We start from the raw sequence: 21,160 nt of genomic DNA on the forward strand, positions 1-21,160 counted from the left end.
CACCGAGCTACCCTCCCTTGATCGCTGTTTCGATTTCCTTTTCCTCCGCTCGACAGATGAGAGGCGCATGACTGGGCGTTTCTTTTGTTCGTCCGTTCCTCTTCCCTGATCAGAACCTTTGGTATATTTGGAGAATGAGTCAAAACAAGTCCCTATGTTTAATACTTAGAATTAAAACTAACCCTTGACCTAAATATTTTCAGGGCAAATCATATTGGACTTCTTCTTTACAAAATTGTCCTTATGCTGTTTTAAAAGATCAAAAATAGCCCCTTTTGGTTTAATTCATTGCAAAAAGAAATTCTTTTGGGTTGATATTTTACAAAACAAACCCGGAAATGTTTTAAAGTCCAAGAATGGTTACTTTGCGGCTTCTCACGACAAGCTTCATGAAGTGAGCCTAGATTGAGATCACGCATCGAATGTGAGTTTCTACGGCCCCTCTTTTACATTTTTAATTTTCGGGGAGAATACATGAGTGTCTATTTAAAGCTTTGAAGATTTTCAAGTTTTATACATAAAATAATATCATACTTTATTATTGGTTAAGATTTTATGAAAATAACAATCTAAAAGGTATAAAGCAATAATAAATTATATAAGTATTAGTAGAATGCTATAAATGATATAATTATACCTTGTTGTGATATATTAATTAATATTAAGAAAAATCACAAGATTTTAAGTATTTTGATACGAGGATATAAGTTATTCGACGAATCATAAACTATAATACTCATCGTATACACGAAAAATATTGAGAAATCATAATAAGACATTATATACATAACAATATATGTTATTCGATATAATCATGTACAAAGTAAATGCACATTTTCTTAAAAGACTATAAATGAAGATTTGACAAATATATAATAATTAATTGAAACTATACCAAAATTAAATTATTATGATCAAACTCCCAATCATAATGTGGAAACGATTACTACGTAAACGATATAATTTATCTTTATAATTATTATAAAAATATAAATCATTCAGTTGTGATCCGAAGCTCATCACATATGATAATATAATTAATTCTTGGATTTTTGGGGATTATTACCTATTAAATTATATATCATATAAATTATGCAACTTATCGAACATCGACATAAGTGAGTATTCGGCTACGCGAACGAACATCCTCCTTATTGGCTGAAGTAAGGAACTACTCAAATTATTATCGCCACAATAGTCGAACGCTACGTTAATTTCACTATTTAACTAATTTCACTAAGCTTCGAAAATCTTAATAATCTAAGATTTGCGTTAGTGACCCTAATGAACGACGAATTTTATGAGTTGAAGAACTATCATCATGGATTTTGTGGATTGTGTATCCCGTGTGTGTTTGTGGGAGGAATGTATCGAAAGGGGTGAAAGAGAGAGTTTTATGATGGTGTATTTTTCCTTTGTAAGGATCCAATCCTGGAATCGACATCTAGCTCTATAACCGTTAATCCATGAGGAATCATATACTGTAGGTCTATGTACACGGCATAGATTTATAATAAAGAACCTTGGTGTAGATCTATTTCTTATGAAAAGATTTATGTGAATGGTTATTTTCCGTCCGTGGTTGCTAGCTACACCTCGTCTGACGAGACAACAGTCGTCAAGTGTTTCTTTCTTTGTTACTATATGACTGCTTTTAAACGTTAGTAATGATCTCGATTCCTCCATTTTTATTTATGTTGTGCCTGTGTGGCTTGTTTATTGTGCCTATGTGGCTTGTGGAGGAGCGACGAATAGTGTCGGTTATAGACAAATTGTTATATTGAAGATTTTTACTCGAAGAAGTATATGTCTAGATTAAGTCAATCCTCCTAATTTGGGCCGACTGTGTAAGAGCGTTTAGGTTGTTAACTACCTCTGTCTACGTCACAATTCTCCGTAAGCAGTGACGTTTTAAAGAATAGAATCGTAAAAAGAATGGTTAATATTTGTCGTTGAAATTATACGAGTGGTAAAAATATGTGTTTATAATTTACCGATTATTGAAAAGTATTTTGGAATGAGTTTGCCCCACTGGTTAAGTGTCGATTTCCAAATTAAGTAAGATAATGCTTAATTAATAATACGACACAGATTTACAAAGTTTATAAAATTTGAAACTTATGAGTTTTATATATAAACTATACGAACATTTGTACAAAGTTTTAAGAGTAAATTTGGTTATTTTATGTTCTCACAAAATGAGATATGACTTTATTTTATATAAATTGTTTTTCAAAATTTTTATATAAAGAGCATTTCGGTCATGAGAGCCGTAAGAATTTGTTATAAGTTTGGTTTACTTATATATTTTACAAAAGGTGTATTTTTGGATTTGTGCAAATGACATTTCTAAATGAGTTTAAATATACTTTTATGACTCAATTATTTTATACTTTCGATAGAAAAATATGTGTTTATAAAAGCTGGTCAACCAGATAAATTTTATAAAACATTTTTGGGTGTAAAAATACTTTGTGTAAAAACCTGTAGAGCACACCAACACTTTTGTTGACGTATCTTAATGCATGTATTCTCAGGTTATTTATAAGGTCGGAAGTGTTTGTACAGAAGATTCTCCGATATTCTTATCATACAAATGTGAACGCCGGATTGTTAGGCGTGTGTAGCGTTTCAGCAATAACTATTGTCAATGTAATTTCCATTTCGGTAAGAATAAAAGATAATATTTGTACTGTTCAATGTATGTTCAATAACTATGAGTACTGGTTTACGTTGCACACCTCGGCGTTTCCGCCGTCGGTCGAGGGTGTGTGATGTGTGTAAACTCACTTAGTTTTAAACCTACTTTTAATTATCAAATAACACACAAAAGGCAGTGAACCTATCAATTGTGGTATAGCTAAATAAGCAGGGTATCGATCACAAGGAACGACAAATTAAATTAAAAACTAATTTTATCTAAGTTAATTAAGAAGTAGGGGTTTTCTCTAGTTTTACAAGACTAGAAACTTCCTAACTATTACTAATTTAAGACTAGAAAATAACGACTTAACTAGATTCAATAATTAGAAAGGAACTTCTGTTTAGTTCAACTTGGTTGACTCTATGGTTGATTTCAAAGTAATGGTGCAATGGATTAATTCTTTCGTTGGTTACCGATTCAAGTGATTAGATTCGTATTCACTACCCTAATCCTTAGCAAATAAACTAACTTAAACAGTGGCCAATTGTTTAATTTAATTAAATTCACTAGATTAATTATTCGGGTTAAGTTAGACTTGCAATAGTTAACTAATTTATTCTTTTAATTAACTCCTTGTTTGATGGTCATCTTACAAGCTTGCACATGAATTTACTCAATTTTCTTATTAATTCTAGTTTCATATTCATTAATCCTAGACATATAGCATAGTGATCGCATAGCATATGAGGTTAATAATCAATAGATGTTCATGCTAATCAATTATCTTCCTATTAACAGAAAATTAATTATTATTCACACACAAGGTTCTTTAGCAAGCTAAAATAACAAAAATTCACCAACTTGGAATTAATCCTACCAATCAATCAAACCATATTGTCAACTTTGTATCCCCAAACAGAAGTCTAAAGGTTTTAGCTCATAATTGAAGTAAATAACAGCAAACAAACAAAGTGAAATTGCTTAACCATAATGATAAAACAAAAGAATAAATGGAATGATGAAATTTTGCCTCAATTACTCTCCGGAATTGAATTCTAGCTCCCTTCGTTGTCTTCTAGGGTTTCTCTGGCTTCTCAATCGCAGCAAAGTACTTCTGAATCTTCCCAGAACTCCTTTTTATCGATCTGTGGAATTATCTTTAAATATACGAATCGACTCGTCGAGTCCCTCTCACATTCCCCGTATTGTGATAACTCTCTGGGATCCCGAGTCATTATCTTCTCGATTCTTCGATTGGACTCGCCGAGTAGCCGATCTGACTCGCCGAGTAGGTGCCATTTTTAATGTTTTTCTTCTTTATTTCATTCTCGATCTTCTAACTGTTTCTCCCGCTTCCTTTCGCTTCCGAGCTTCATCTTTGGACTGAAAAACATAATTTAACACTTTTAAGTACCTTTTGTCCATAATATGCAATAATTTAGCTAATAAATGAATAAAAATGTATACTTAATATGAACTAATTATGCACATATCAAAATACCCCACACTTGTCTTTTGCTTGCCCCCAAGCAAAACTGAATTTTAAACATATTAGAATCATATATAACAACTCCAATCTAAACCAGCCATTATGCCAAGACCGCAACGCATGCATTTGTGTCTAAAATTTTTCCTAAAGACCTCCCATACTCCAAATACTCACAATCCTCATAAACACTTGCCCACTCATCCCGAACTATGCTCATTTTATGCAACCCTCCGAATCCATCCGCAGAAAACCTCTTACCCTCAAGGTGTTTTTAATTGAGCAACCCAAGCATACATAATCTAGAATTACAACTTTTTGATACCACTATGGAGCTCTTTTTGAATTCATCTCTTCTTTGATATTTGCTTTTATCTCTTTGAATTCACCACCTTTATTGTTTGATTTTCGGGTATCTTCAACTTTTTGGATTTCTTGGAATTTTGATCTTTTGATCTTCACTTTAATTGCTCCAAAATTCATACAATTTCTCTTGTAATTCTCTTTTTTTTTTTTAACATGTAACTCACTTTTTTCACTCAAATCCCTACATGCTTAAGCAGGGGCGCTCAACCTCAACCTTTATTGGCTAACGATAACAATCTTCCTGGATACATTTCAAGTTTAGGCTGCTAAACATATTGCATCCCTCGGGCTGAGCAGGGTCGTGTTTTTGTCCCATGATTTCACTGGAATAAGGAAGCCACAAATGCACTAGAACGTATATAGGCTCAACTAAACATTTGGGTTTTCATGCAATCATCAACACAACTCTAACATGGAGTCCTAATTTTACTTTTACCAAAATTTTCTAATTTAGATCCTAAGTAACATTTTTGGTATGCAAAATTTTTAAAATTAGCCTAAATTAAGACTCTAAATTTTCTAATATACCAACCCCCTACCCCACACTTATTTGATGCAATGCCCTCATTGCATATTATGTATGGACAAAAACATAAAAAAAAAATAAAGAGGGAATTGGAACAAACTCCCCTGGGATAGCAGTGGATAGGTTGATCACTTCCTATTCAGCTCCAACTTCAATTGACTTTAGACATGGTATCCATGCCTTGGGTGTCTCGTCTCGTGTGGGTCACTCCAAATACGCGGAAAACAGTGTAAGATCTTCAGGAATAAATATGGAAAGAATAGATAGTCAAGTGGTACTCTAATCAGCATCAAATCAGCAGCCCCTTCGACATGAAACCAAACGACTCGCCGAGTATATACCAGACTCGTCGAGTTACTTCGGGAAAATCTTCGCATTTGTGAGAATTAAGGGCGACTCGTCGAGTCAGTTTAGTGCACTCGACGAGTTGGTTACTGAATGAAAATAATATAATTCTGCATCTTGATCCAGCTTCCAATAAACTCTCTATACTTTCTATTCACTTCTAGACTCCCTTGCCAACATCTCTAAGGACCGGACTTAATATTAACGCTCCCCTTTTCTTGACTCTCTTTCTCACTTTGATTCTATAACTCTAAACCCTTTTTGAAGCTAGCACTCCTAATTCAATTCTGAAAAATTGTCAAAACATCAAACATCAATTAAACATCAAAAGCAAGTTTTAAAAACATCAAACAAACCAAATAAAAAAAACAAACAAAAAAAATTGTTCAATAAAAATGCATAAAAAAAAATCAATCCTCCTCATCATCATCATCAAGCCCTACTCCACTTCCTCCAGCCCCACTTCGTCTTGCATTTATCACCTCTTCCCATGATGGAATATATGGAAAGTTACCACCATCTATGTGTGGAATGTTAAAGTGGTCAAAAAGTCGGATATGAGATTGGTTGCTAAAATTCAAGCTCCTCGCCATTTGGTCCTGTAGTCGCCTCATCTCCATATTGTACCAATCCATTGGTACATCTTCATTCTCAACCGGAATCACCGGTGGCTCCTCCTCAACATCCCGCTCTCTCCTTGAACGAACCCTCCTCCCCGGTGCTTCGGGACCAACAACCGGATCATTATTCGGGATGGCATAGTGGCCACCACCATAATCTTCAATAATCCTCGCTCTCCGGAAAAGAATTGGATTGAGCGGAGGTGTAGGGATCATTGTCATGAAGTTCCACGCACCGCGGTTCATCAACCCGAATGAGTTGGCCAACCGGGTGACAAACATCCCACCATTGATTCGGGAAGTTTTGCGATCCTTGACCGCACTCTCCGAGAGATATGAAGCTAGACACCAAGGAATGTTGCAAAAAACGCCGGGTGTAATGATGCTCCATAAATAGAAAACGTCAAGGTTGGAAACCTTGTCATCATCCTTTCGTTGATTGATGGTGGATGAAATGAGGCGGTGTATGAGGTGGTGTGTTGGGGATCGAATGCTCCCTTCTCGTGCCGACTTTGGAATATAGACCTTGTTACCAATAGTATTCCACCAGCCCGTACTCGTAACTCCTTCGGGAAAGACCATATGGGTTTGTGCCAAAAAGGCCCGAAAGATGGGTGTTGAGACCAAGGGCTGATCATAAACCCCTAATCGACAGGCAAGATCCACCATAGAGCATTGATGAAACTCTCCCCCAAGACAGAAACTGAAGCTGGACGGGTGATAAGCATCCACTCCCCCGGTGAAAGATACCGTGGAGAAAAACTCCAAACAAAGCTCCAAATAAACCGGCTCTTGAATACGGAAGACCCGGCTCCACCCGTCACAAACCATTGTTTCGTCTTCATGATGAAACTCCTTCACAAGATAAGGAGCTAACTCCTCCTCATAGCGAACATTCTGCAGCCAATCCCAATCTATCCGGTTGGGCACATAGACCTCTTTCTTCTTGATATCAGCCAGCTTCTTCTTCCACTTCCTCAATGTTGAAGCGGACTCGATTTGTGGGAAGTTTAGCCATGGAAAATCCCCTTGGTTGCCACTGGAACTTTGCCCCCTTCTGAACATGACTTCTGCAAAACAAATAAACATAACCCAGAAAAACACAGAATATAATTAAAAACATCTCGCATATGTTCCCCGACTCGACTCGTCGAGTCCAGGATCGACTTGACGAGTCGCGCAAACTACACGAGTCAGTCGGCGGGTCGATGAAAATTAGACCATGAAACCTGGAAATTTCGTCAAGGGTATTGTCTAGGCATACATTATTAAGGTATTAAGGCCAGAATAAGCTTTCAAAACAACATAATTCATGAAAAATCAAAACCCTAGAAATTTACTACTTTTCAAAAACGGGTTTTTTTTTCATGCAATTGCTACCATAGATGGCCTTACAATCACGTTCTTAACAGAAAACAAGAAGAAATTTATTACCTTTTGAGATTGAACTTGAGAAATTTGAAGAAAACTTGAAGAACAAAGATGAATGCTTGAGAGGAAGTTGAGAGAGAGGCGCACGACGAGTGTGTGTGAGAATAAACTGATTCTTAGGGTTAAAACCCTAGTTACCGGATGTAAAAGTAATTTTGATTTTTTTTATTGTAAATAATACCGACTCGTCGAGTCGGGGTCAGACTCGGCGAGTCTGGTTGCGAAGTCAAACTTTTTCTGAAATCCATATATACTCGTCGAGTCATGGTCAGACTCGGCGAGTCTCTTGCAAAAATTCATAATTTTCGAAATTTTGTTATTTATTTAAAATCATTTCACCCCACACTTAGCCCATGCACACTCTCAAGCAGACATGTCCGATGAATTGGAGAATTAACATTTTAAAAACGAAAGAAAAATTAAAAAAACTAAAAAGTAAAAGAAAGCAAACTCTATATAACGGGTTGCCTCCCGCCAAGCGCTTCTTTTTAAGGAGTCATTAGCTAGACTCCTTCCCGTCTACGTTTCGTCATCTTCGAGCATCGGGAATGCACGCCTAGTCCTTTGTGGTTTGTACTTGGTCTTGTAAGCGTGAATCGTCTTCTTGTAAGCCCTTTTCAATGCATCTCTTTTCTTTTTCACAGCATCACCCTCAGCGGATTGAGCTTCCCTTTTCCTCTTTCTCTTCTTTACCCCATTCTTTTTCACCTTCTCTTGCACTTGGTTCTCTTTAAATTTAATCACTTCATATTTCGTGATGGTTCGTGCTTTAGGTTTAGTACTGAATGGTTGATCATCTTCCACCCTCCTTTCCTTTGTCTCTTCATCCTTTTCTGTGCTCCACCCATCTTCAAAAGGAATCGTATCAAGACATGCTACATCGGCGTATTGAACTTTCCTTCCCTTTCCTCCTTCTGCTGTTTGTTCTTCTAAAGAATCATGAATACTATCTAAATCCAAGGTATGTGAAGAACTAGTAACAAACAGATCTAAGTCGGCCAAGTCTTTGTCAAATTCGACTGGACTCGTCGAGTCCATTAAGGTGACTCGGCGAGTCTGATCGGGTTCCATCAATTCTTGGATGTTTTCTGAGTTGACTCCTTCCAGTAGCTTTTCTAACTCTTCCAAGTCCTTATTAACATCTACATCTTCTTCAGAGTGTATCAAAAATTTGCTTGGATCTTCTTTTAGCAAACGTGCAAGCTCTTCTTGTAATATCTCATCATCCAATTGGATAATTGAGATTTCTTCATTCTTTTCTTCTTCTTGCTTGGCTTCTGGAATAGCTTTAAACATTATAGATTCATCACCCACCCTTAATGTCAATGTAGACTCACATATATCAATTAAAGCACACGCGGTGTTCAAGAATGATCTCCCCAAAATAATTGGAATTTCGGGGTCTTCTTTCATATCAACTACCACGAAGTCTACTGGAAAAATAAACTTGTCCACTTTTATTAGGAGGTCCTCACAAACGCCTTGTGGATGAATTATCGTCTTGTTCGCCAAATGGATCTTCATATTCACCGGCCTTGGTTCTGGTAAATTCAACTTCTTAAAGAATGACAAAGGCATCAAATTGATGCTTGCCCCCGAATCAGCTAATGCTCGAGTGGAAACTTCATTACCAAATTGGCACGGGATCACAATATTTCCCGGATCACCCTTCTTTTCAGGTAGCTCACTCATCAATATTTCCGCGACTTCAGCCAAATCTTTCCTAGCAGCAAAAAGGCCCTTAAGCAAGTTGAAGTACTTGGGTGTTTGGAGCATTGTTTCCACAAATGGCACATTAACTTGTAAAGCTTTAACATGCGTCATGAAGGTTCTGTATGCTTCTACTTTTTCTGCAGGCATGGCTTTGATTGGGTATGGTAGAGGAGGATTATAAGGCTTCAAAGAACTGGCAGTTTTATCATTTACGTATGGACTCGTCGAGTCCATTGGAGTGACTCGGCGAGTCGGATTGGGTTTTGCTGGATCCGATTCTTCTTCCTTTTCTACCTTCTTCTTGGAGATTTGCAGTGCTTCTGTGAATGTTTCTTCACTGCTGGAGGTTATTGCACTTACATTCTCCATTTTTGGATTGGGTTCGGTGTTACTTGGAAGTTGACCCGGTCTTCTATCATTCACTTAATGCGCAAGCTGCCCCAGCTGTTTCTCAATGTTGAGAATTGATGCTTGCTGATTCCTAAGCATGTTTCTGGTCTCGTGTATGGCAACATCGTGATCACTATGTCTTTTTTCGGACGTGGCTATGAATCTAGTGAATAACTCTTCTAAATCGGCTTTCTTTTCTACCGGTTCTTCCTTTTGGTATAGTCCCCTCTCATTCTGCTTGTATTTCTCCTCCTTTGCCTTCTTATACTCCTCGTATGGTAGCCAATCCTTCTTAGGTTTCCGCCAATTTTCATCATATCGATCACCACTTGAATAAAAGACTTGAGCTTTCTTATTTCCATTCTCATCCAAGTCACAATCCTTACAATTTTCGCATCCTACCCTAATAGCATGGATTGCTTGATCCATTTTTGTCATTCTTCGATCTAGACTATCAAGCTTAGCTATCACCGCCGCCATGCTATCATTTGCCGAGTTCACTACCCCACGACTTACTTCGTGTCTCGGATTATGGTATTCTCTAGAGTGCTTAGAGAATTCTTCAATTAATTCTTTAATTAACGGGGGCGCCTTCTTTGTGAGCGGGCCTTGAGAATCGAGCAATTGTCTTGTGGTGACGTTGACTCCATCATAGAAAATGGAGACCTCTTGTTGGCTATTAAGGTCATGGTGTGGGCAATTTCTAAGTAGGCTCTTGTATCTTTCCCAAGCTTCATAAAGGGATTCTCCGGGTTGTTGCTCGAAGTTGGCAATGGCTTTCTTTAGCTTGGCTATCTTGGAGGGCGGGCAAAAATGGTCTATGAACTCTTCTTTCATCTTGGCCCATGTGGTGACCGATCCGGGAGGAAGTGACTTTAACCAATCTTTTGCAGCTCCCTTAAATGTGACAGGAAGCATGCGAAGAAGTTGGATCTCACGTGGAACATTCGGGACGTTGAAGTAATCGGCCACATCATTCACTTCGTCCAAGTGCTTGTAAGCGTCTTCGTGATCCTTCCCGTAAAAATGAATCTCCTTGAGTTGGGCGAGAATATGGCCTTTTAGTTCGAAAGTAGCGGTCGCGGGAATTGCGGGTTGCACAAGCCCCGGCCCGGTGTCATCACGCATCCTTTTTTTCCATTTCCCCATGGGGACTTCATCAATGTTAGCCATTGTGATAGCTAACTCTTCTTCGGAATCGGTTTCGTGCTCGTAAGTATGCTCTTCTTCTTCCTCGGTCTCGTACTCGATATCTTCTTGAATTGGTTCTTCAACTGTCAACGAGGCGCTGGATGCTCCTGATTTGCTGCTCTTCTTCTTGCTGAAAACCGATTTTAAGTTTTTGAGTGGTGAGTTCTTTGAAGATGTGGTTTCTCCAACGACTTTTCCTTTGCTTCTTTTTAGTGCAGATTCCGGGTCTTCCAAAGGAGGGACCAGAGGTGTATCAGATCCTCGGGTCATGAAACAACTGTAAACAAACAAAACAAAAGAAACAGAACGCGTAAAAAGAACAAAAACGAAATAAAAAATAAAGATTGAAACAGCGATGTACTCGCCGAGTCGGCACGAGTGCACTCGGCGAGTTCAAGGCAAAAACAAAAACCTTCTAGTTATTCTAAAAAACGAATTTTTTTATAAACTAATTCTACTTACTGAATTACTTTGTAAATAACTTTGTGTAAGATAAATCCCACACAAAGGATCGATTAAACTAGAATTTAATACTAATTTTAGAACCGTTCCCCGGCGACGGCGCCAAAAACTTGATGTGTGTAAACTCACTTAGTTTTAAACCTAATTTTAATTATCAAATAACACACAAAAGGCAGTGAACCTATCAATTGTGGTATAGCTAAATAAGCAGGGTATCGATCACAAGGAACGACAAATTAAATTAAAAACTAATTTTATCTAAGTTAATTAAGAAGTAGGGGTTTTCTCTAGTTTTACAAGACTAGAAACTTACTAACTATTACTAATTTAAGACTAGAAAATAATGACTTAACTAGATTCAATAATTGGAAAGGAACTTCTGTTTAGTTCAACTTGGTTGACTCTATGGTTGATTTCAAAGTAATGGTTCAATGGATTAATTCTGTCGTTGGTTACCGATTCAAGTGATTAGATTCGTATTCACTACCCTAATCCTTAGCAAATAAACTAACTTAAACAGTGGCCAATTGTTTAATTTAATTAAATTCACTAGATTAATTATTCGGGTTAAGTTAGACTTGCAATAGTTAACTAATTTATTCTTTTAATTAACTCCTTGTTTGATGGTCATCTTACAAGCTTGCACATGAATTTACTCAATTTTCTTATTAATTCTAGTTTCATATTCATTAATCCTAGACATATAGCATAGTGATCGCATAGCATATGAGGTTAATAATCAATAGATGTTCATGCTAATCAATTATCTTCCTATTAACAGAAAATTAATTATTATTCACACACAAGGTTCTTTAGCAAGCTAAAATAACAAAAATTCACCAACTTGGAATTAATCCTACCAATCAATCAAACCATATTGTCAACTTTGTATCCCCAAACAGAAGTCTAAAGGTTTTAGCTCATAATTGAAGTAAATAACAGCAAACAAACAAAGTCAAATTGCTTAACCATAATGATAAAACAAAAGAATAAATGGAATGATGCAATTTTGCCTCAATTACTCTCCGGAATTGAATTCTAGCTCCCTTCGTTGTCTTCTAGGGTTTCTCTGGCTTCTCAATCGCAGCAAAGTACTTCTGAATCGTCCCAGAACTCCTTTTTATCGATCTGTGGAATTATCTTTAAATATACGAATCGACTCGTTGAGTCAGGTGGTGACTCGTCGAGTCCCTCTCACATTCCTCGTATTGTGATAATTCTCTGGGATCCCGAGTCATTATCTTCTCGATTCTTCGATTGGACTTGCTGAGTAGCCGATCTGACTCGCCGAGTAGGTGCCATTTTTAATGTTTTTCTTCTTTATTTCATTCTCGATCTTCTAACTGTTTCTCCCGCTTCCTTTCGCTTCCGAGCTTCATCTTTGGACTGAAAAACATAATTTAACACTTTTAAGTACCTTTTGTTCATAATATGCAATAATTTAGCTAATAAATGAATAAAAATGTATACTTAATATGAACTAGTTATGCACATATCAGTGTGACATGAAATCATCTGAATACAATTGAGTCTAAATGGAGTCGCTGAGTGGATGAGCCAACTCGACGAGTCAGTTAGGGTTTGTCCCGATGAGCTAGACCATGCGATAGCTCTACGAGTTAGGGGTTAAATCGACGAGCTAGTCTTTTAAGAGACTATTGAGGAACGTTGGGACTCGACGAGTTGCACAAGTGCACTCGGCGAGTCAGGTCAACTAGCGCTGTTGACTTGAGTTTGACATCTGTGGACTTTAAGGTTTGGTTAAATGGAACAATGAAGATCAGGGAGGGGTAAAATGGTCTTTTACCCATTCCTAAGGCTACAGTGAAAGAGAGAACAACTTTTAATGTATTTGAGTTCGAGTAGGGTATTAATTAGAGATAATTATCCTATTTGGTAGGCGGGGGCTAGATCGAGGATTCTGAGTATGAGACTTTTACTTGCTAACTACGAGGTGAGTCTTCTCATTATACTTTACCTAGAGTAGTAATTATGTGTAACTAGAGGGTCTTATGTGCTTACTTGAGTTGTGCATCTGTTTGTGTGATATATATATATATATATATATATATATATATACACGCTACGTTATGTGTTACCGAGACCGGACCGGAGGGTCCAACGAGCTGTGAGACCAGAGGGTCCTCACTGAGACCGAACCAGAGGGTCCAACGAGCCTTGGGACTGGAGGGTCCCATTGACACACATAGACCGGAGGGTCTTACAGAGTTATATTCTCGAGTGGCTAATGTGTTTTATGTGGTATTTTTGGGAACTGACTAAGCTTCGTGCTTACCGTGTTAAGTGTTATGTGTTTCAGGTACTTCCGAGGATCGCGGGAAGGCACCGGCTTGATTGTACACACACATCTGAGCTGGAGTTATATTTACTTTGGATCCTAGATTCGTGATAAATGATTTTTGAAAAATGTACTGATATTTGATACTTTAGGTTTTTGCTGAAACGTGACATGTGTTTTATTGTGTTTGGAAAAATGAAAATTTTGGTTTGAAAATTTACATCGTTACAAGTTGGTATCAGAGCCTTGGTTTGAGGGATTCGGATGCACCTTTGGGTATGTCTGGACTCAAACTGAGGATTTGAGAAAAAATTTCAAGAGAAAGAAGTTTTATAAAACAAGTAAGAGTTTCTAAGAGAAAAATGAGAAAGAGCAGTGTGTATAATAAGCTAGAGCCCAAACGGTGATTTCCCAAAATACCCTTACTTTCTATGTTATGAGATATTTATGTGATATTATGAGATATAATATGCATGCTAGAGAGTAGGCTAGGTATTTCATATTTTAGGATTAGAGTGGCCTGATTTGTGATGCCTTAGCCTAGGAGTTACTGCTACCTGTGATTTGCTTTGAGTGCGAGTATGTAGCAGAGAGGAACTTATGAGAGGTTTACTAAGAGAGTAGTATGTGTTCGGCGAGATATAGAGTACTTGCGATATGTGATCCTAGGAGGAGGACTTGGGATGAATACAGATGCGGTGTGAAAGGTAGTATTGGGCCCGTACTATTGGAAGCATCGGATCGGTGAGCAGTCCAAGTAAGAATCCTTAGGATGCTAAGGAACAAGTAGGGGGTGAGCGATCGAGTGTGAGTATACTCGAGCGAGTCTTTGATTATTTTATGTTGTGTTTCAGAGACATCATGGTGGGTACGCGCCACAACCCTAAGAACAGTGGAGTTACCGATGATGAGATTCGCATGATGATTCATGAGGAGGTGGTTACATCTATCCGAGAGGCCATTCCGGAGACGTTTGGCTATATAAAGACCACCTTGATTGAGATGTTTGATGAGCGATATGCTGCTGTTACCGAGGAGGCTGTTGTTGCAGCCACCGCAGCTGTCGTTGATGCTAGGTCGCAGGGGGTGACTCGTTGCTGTATCGGGAGTTCAGCTACACAAAGCCACTAGAGTTTGATGGGAATAAGGATCCGATTGATGTGATGAGATGGATCTATGACATCGAGGGGTGTTTCTACACTTGTTCCTGTCCGGAACATTTGAGGGTTCGGGTCGCGCTGAACCAGCTTCGCTTGGGAGCGAAGGATTGGTGGAAGTTTGTGACAGCCAGTTACACTTCTGTAGAGCTCACTATAGTGACATGGGATATGTTTACTGCGATGTTACGAGATGAGTATTTTCCCCCGGTAGAGAGGGGACGGTTGTCCCAGGAGTTCCATGAGAAGGAGATGTTCTGCCCTGAGCATGTGTCTACCGAGCAGTATTTGAGCATTCCGAGGAGGGATATTCGAGATTTCGTGGCGAACTCGACTTATCGATCATTTGCTGAGCTTCAGGAAAATGCCCAAAAGAGGGAGATTGAGCTAGAGACTCAGGCCAGGGAGGAGGCGGAGTCTCAGGGGAGGGATCAGCGACCGACATAGTTTCAGCCAACAGCCAAGGGGGCAAAGCCCGCTGATTCGAGACTTGGACGCCAGAAGGGCCGCACTTGTGGGAAGTGCAGCAAGAGTCATGAGGGGGTGTGTCGAGCAGGTGTTTGCTACAAGTGTGGCAAAGAGGGGCATATCGTGAGGGATTGACCCAAGGGGTTTGCAGTCTGTTTTCACTGCAACCAGACCGGCCATCGGAAGGCCGAGTGCCCACAACTGCTACAGGGATCAACACATAGACCTACCCCTGTTGCTTTACAAGTTACAGAGAGCCGGCCAGTGAAGTCCGAGGTATCGAGGGTTCACGGGAGAGCCTTTTAGCCGACAGCAGAGGAGGTCGGTGCAGCACCTGATGTTGTGGCCGGTATGTGTTCATTTATTTATTCTGTTCAAATTTATATTGTGCTTACATTGTGATATGTTTAGGTACTTTTCTTGTGAGTTCTGTACCTGCTTTGGTGTTATTTGATTCGGGTGCGAGTCCATCCTTCGTATCATTAGCATTTAGTCATCACATCAATATCCGACGAGAGGCGTTGAGTCGACCTCTGAGAGTTTTCATAGCCGATGAGCATGTGGTGTTTGCGACTGATGTGATCTGGGGATGTGTGCTCGAGATTTTTGGTGTTGAGTTCCCGATAGATCTGGTACCGATCGTGATGGGTGATGCTTGTGTCATTGTGGGCATGAACTGGTTGAGTCGATTCGAAGATGTGATCGACTACGAGTGTCAGTTGGTGACCATATGTGACCCTATTGGGGGAATGCTTACAGTGTATGGCGAGGGTACCCGATCTGGGTCAACATTCTGCTCGGCTGCCAGAGCGAGGCAGAGTCTACAGTAGGGTTGCAAGGGTTTTGTAGCGTATGTAATGGATACACGAGTTGCTACTGAGAGACCAAGTTCTATCGATGAGGTTCCGATAGTGAGCGAGTTTCCGAATGTTTTTCCCGCCGAGTTACCGGGTGTGCCTCGCGAGAGGCAGGTGGAGTTCCGGATTGATTTGGTTCTGAGAGTGGCGCCTATCGCCAAGGCACCTTATCGCCTTGTGCCGCTTGAGATGCAGGAGTTATCCTCACAGGTCCAAGAGCTGTTGGGGAAGGGCTTTATCCGACCGAGCAGCTCGCCGCGGGGAACACTCATCCATTTTTTCAAGAAAAAGGATGGTTCACACAGGATGTGCATTGATTATCGGGAGTTGACCAAGGTGACGGTCAAGAACCGTTATCCACTTCCGAGGATCGACGATCTATTCAATCAGTTGCAGTGTTCATCTGGGTTTGCCAAGATCGATTTGAGGTTGAGATATCATCAGATGAGAGTCCGTGAGGAGGATATTCAGAAGACGGCATGTAAGACTCGTTATGGGCATTACAAGTTCATGGTGATGCCTTTTGGACTCACCAACGCACCGGAAGCGTTCATGGATCTCATGAACCGGGTGTACAGGCCTATGTTGGATCGATCAGTGATCGTGTTCATCGACGATATTTTGGTGTATTCGAGATCCAGAGAGCAGCACGAGGAGAATTTGAGAGAGATTCTTGGAGTATTGAGATCGGAGAGGCTTTATGCCAAATTCTCCATGTGTGATTTCTAGTTACGAGAGGTCCAGTTCTTGGGACACCTCATTAATCAGAATGGGATTTTCTCTGATCCGGCCAAGATTCATGTAGTTATGAGATGGGAGGTGTCGAGATCCCCCACCGAGATCATAAGTTTTCTGGGATTGGCCGGCTATTATCGGAGATTTATTAGATATTTCTCTAAGATTGTCGTCCCCCTCACCAGATTGAACCGGAAAGGTGTAACTTTTACTTGGGGTCCCGAGCAGCATACCTCATTTGAGACTCTTCGCCAGAGATTGTGCGAAGCCCTAGTGTTGGCCCTTCCCGAGGGAGTGGAGGACTTTGTGGTTTTCTATGATGCATCCATATCCGGTTTGGGTGCATTTCTAATGCAAAGAGGGCATGTGATAGCATATGCATCGAGGCAGTTGAAGCCTCATAAGACGAGATATCCCACCCATGATCTAGAGTTGGGGGCGGTGGTGTTCGCCCTCAAGATCTGGCACCATTATTTGTACGAGGTTCGGTGTACCATATACACGGACCACAAGAGCCTGAAGTATCTCATGGACCAGCCCTACTTAAATATGCGACAAAGGAGATGGTTGGATGTGGTGAAAGACTATCACTATGAGATCCTATATCATCTGGGCAAGGCTAACGTAGTAGCCGACGCCCTGAGCCGCAGAGCAATGAGTGCCCCAATCCGAGATGTGTGTATGAGGATGACGGTGATGAATCAAGTCATAGACACTATTCGAGAGGCCCAGGTGGAGGCCATGAGACCGGAGAATCGCAAGGGGGAGCGGGTGATTGGGAAGGTGTTCGATTTCGTGACGGAAAACCGAGGGTGGATTTGGGTGCCATATGCAGGTGTAGCTTGGCGTATACTGATGGAGGAGGCACATAGATCAAGATTCTCGATCCATCCCAGGGCCACTAAGATGTATTTGGACCTGAAGAGAGATTAATGGTGGCCCTGTATGAAGAGGGATGTTGCTTGGGTAATTGAGAGGTGCTTGACCTGCTGCCGGGTCAAGGTAGAGCACCATCACCCACATGGTCCATTGCAGCCTCTGGAGATTCCCTAGTGGAAGTGGGAAAATATCTCGATGGACTTTATCACCAAGTTACCGAGGACTGTGCGTGGAGTTGATGCGATTTGGGTGATTGTGGATCAACTGACGAAGAGTGCTCACTTCCTTGCTATTAGTGAGAGCTCCTCTACAGAGAGATTGGTCGTGATCTATGTGAGAGAGGTGGTAGCTCGGCATGGAGTGCCGATCTCGATAGTGTTGGATCCAGACGTGCGTTTCACTTCCAGGTTTTGGAAGAAATTTCATGAGTAATTGGGCATGCGCTTGCATTTCAGCACTGCGTATCACCCGCAGACGGACGGGCAGAGTGAGCAGACGATTCAGAAACTTGAGGACATGCTACATGCATGTGTCATGGAGTTTAAAGGAAGTTGGGACACCTACATACCACTGGGTAAGTTTTCTTACAACAACAACCATCATTCGAGTATTGGTATGCCTCCCTTTGAGGTTCTGTATTGGAGGAGGCGTCGGACTCCCATTTGTTGGGGAGAAGTGGGACAGAGAGTGATGGGTGGCACGGAGATAGTGCTGAAAACGACCGAGCAGATTCAGTAGGTCAAGCAGAGGTTACTGACAGCACAGAGTCGCCAGAAGAGTTATATGGAGATGCGGCGATTTGAGCTAGAATTTCAGGTCGGAGATTTTGTGCTCCTGAAGGTATCTCCATGGAAAGGGGTGATCCAATTCAGGAAGCGGGGTAAGCTGGGACCCCGATACATTGGTCCTTTCAGAGTGACCGCCAGACTGGGTAGAGTAGTATACCAGTTGGAGCTACCTGTGGAGTTGAGTCAGATCCCTAACACCTTCCATGTGTCCCAGTTGAGGAAGTGTGTAGCCGATGAGACGACAGTAGTACCACTAGAAGACTTCTGGTAGATGCAAGCCTGAATTATATTGAGAGGTCGATCGTGATTTTGGATCGAAAGGTGAAGGTTCTAAGGAACAAGAAGGTGCCACTGGTTTAGGTCCAGCGCAACATTGGAGATGGTCCGATTTGACTTGGGAGTCGGAGTCGAAGATGCGGGAGCAGCATCTAGAATTATTTGCGGAGCATGACTTCGAGGGTGAAGTCTGTTTTAATAGGGGAGAATTGTAACATCCGAATTCCCATGTATATTATTCACTTATTTATTTTTTAGGTTTATTGAGCAACTCGACGAGTTGGTGCCACAACTCGCCGAGTAGAGTCGGGTGTGCCCACGTGGGATTAATGATCTACGCGATGAGTCCGAGAGTCGACTCAACGAGTAGGCGCTGGGAGAGGTGAGTCTTCTCACTATACTTTACCTAGAGTGGTAATTATGTGTGACTAGAGGGTCTTATGTGCTTGCTTGAGTTGTGCATTGGCTTGTGTGATATATATATATATATATATATATATATATATATATATATATATATATATCATGTTTTATTGTGTTTAGAAAAATGAAAATTTTGGTTTGATAATTTACATCGTTACATGGTAAATTTCTCCTGTTTTTTCATTTTCATTCTTGAACCAAGGCCGGTCCAGATGGTGGGTAACCTAGGCGACTGTCAGGCCCACGTTTCCATAGGGCCCAAAATTTATGGGCTATGTAGTGTGTGTGTGTGTGTGTATATATATATATATATATATATACATACCTAATTACCTAAATGATTTTTGTGTCTAAAGTTGATTCAAATTCAAATTATGAAACATCCCAAAAATACGGTCCAAAATTTTCGTTTTAAATCATTACCGTACACCATGAATATCAAACTTCACATCAAAACATAAGTCATGTAACTCAAAACATCATAAAGATATGCCAATGTATCAAATTATGTATCAAATATCAGAGTAAATATCCCAGGCTGGAAATTGTGGTGTGTGCTATGCGATCACCCCGAGCCCTTCCCTTTGCTAGCTGAAGTGCTTGAAACGAAACTGAAAACTATAAACACAAAGCTTAGTGAGCTCCCCCAAACTACCACATACCATACACATATATCAAATAACATATAATACAACTATCAGACACTGCCCAGCTGCATTGGGACAAACTCGAGATCGGTTTCCTGTCCAACATCAGGCTCACCTCGGCATCAAACTATGTCTGGCATCGGGCTCACGCCAGCATCGGGCTTGCCCTGCATCGGGCTTACCCCAACACATACACAACATATCATATATCATATACACATAATATTCGGGATAGCCCGCTTTAACTTCTCGAGTTCTTCCTGTCATAATAATCTAGACAACCCGCTTTAACTCGTCGAGTCCTTCCCTGGACTCGTCGAGTTCCCTTGTCTGAATGAGCCATCTTAAAGGGTTAAGCTTCTACCTTTCAAATCTATGCTCCAAACTTCATCTACATACTGGGAATACAGTCTTAAGCGTAAAATTTCCAACTTTATCCGTCCTTAGTCCTTCTTAATAGTTTTAACCCAAACCCTAACTCCTTTAAGACATAAATCTTGGTCCACAAGCCATAACACCCAAAACCAAGGCACAATATACTAGATCTAGGCTTTTATCATCTGTTAGGCATGTAAAGTTCTGAGCTTTCCTTCCATGCATGGTATTTTAGGGCTAAAAAGGCCATGTTTCTTGCATACAAGGTTGCATGGGGCTTCCATGGTCATAAAGTTTGCACCTTTATGCCATGGAACCCTTCCTAGACTCCAAATCTGAGATGTAAGTCACGTGGGACGTCCCAATCCCAAAGATCAAGGTTCTTGAAACTAAACCTTCATAAAATGGAAAAAAATAGATCTAAGAGGAGAAGGATTAAGTTAAAGAATTGATTACCAGAAAATGTGGTAAATGGAGTGTAGTTCATGGATCTACTTCTTCCCCCTTGAGGTTTCTATCTTCTTCTTCTTCCACAAGCTACAAAAGGAACAAATAACACTAAAAGTGGAAAGAAATAGCTCAAGATCACTCAAGGTGGATTATGGTTTCGAGATTGGACTGTGGATGTGATGGAGGCTGGGGCGGAGAAATGATATGATGCTTAAATAGGCTGCAAACCCTAAAGATTAGGGTTTCCTCCTGATGGACCTACTCGTCGAGTCAAGGTTTTCAACTCGTCGAGTAGAACACTTAAAGAACGCGTCCAATCTGGCATATACTCGACGAGTTAGGGCTACCAACTCGTCGAGTAGCTCTTACAAAATAAATACTTAAATAAATTAAATGCGTACCAGGAACGGGATGTTAAAATTCTCCCCCGTTTATCTTAGACTTCGTCCTAGAAGTATGTTGCGTCTGAAAACCACTCTAGGTTGTGCTCCCTCATCTCCTCCTCGGGCTCCCAAGTCCACCCCGAGCCCTTGCGGTGTTGCCACTGCACCTTCACTAGCTCGAACCTCTTGTTCCTCAGCTCCTTCGTCTTGTGATCCAATTCGCCACCGGTCTCTCATTGTAATTCAAAT

The 21,160-nt window shown here is 40.4% G+C and overlaps 1 long non-coding RNA gene and 1 other non-coding gene across 3 annotated transcripts; both read left to right on the plus strand.

Annotated features, from left to right (window-relative positions):
- LOC145075196 (uncharacterized) lies at window positions 1–13,689 on the plus strand. Of its 2 annotated transcripts, none has more exons than XR_013692372.1 (3): window positions 1–121; window positions 204–424; window positions 13,495–13,689. It is a non-coding gene; the product is annotated as an uncharacterized LOC145075196 (long non-coding RNA). The 2 variants fall into 2 exon arrangements; XR_013692371.1 differs by lacking the exon at window positions 13,495–13,689 and adding an exon at window positions 2,538–2,700.
- On the plus strand, window positions 10,204–10,310 carry LOC145077325 (small nucleolar RNA R71). The gene has a single exon (XR_013693107.1). It is a non-coding gene; the product is annotated as a small nucleolar RNA R71 (small nucleolar RNA).
- Window positions 13,690–21,160: the final 7,471 nt, after the last annotated feature.

This window comes from Lactuca serriola, chromosome 9 (genome assembly GCF_051521515.1).
Source record: "Lactuca serriola cultivar US96UC23 chromosome 9, Lser_US96UC23_V15, whole genome shotgun sequence".
NCBI lineage: Eukaryota > Viridiplantae > Streptophyta > Magnoliopsida > Asterales > Asteraceae > Lactuca > Lactuca serriola.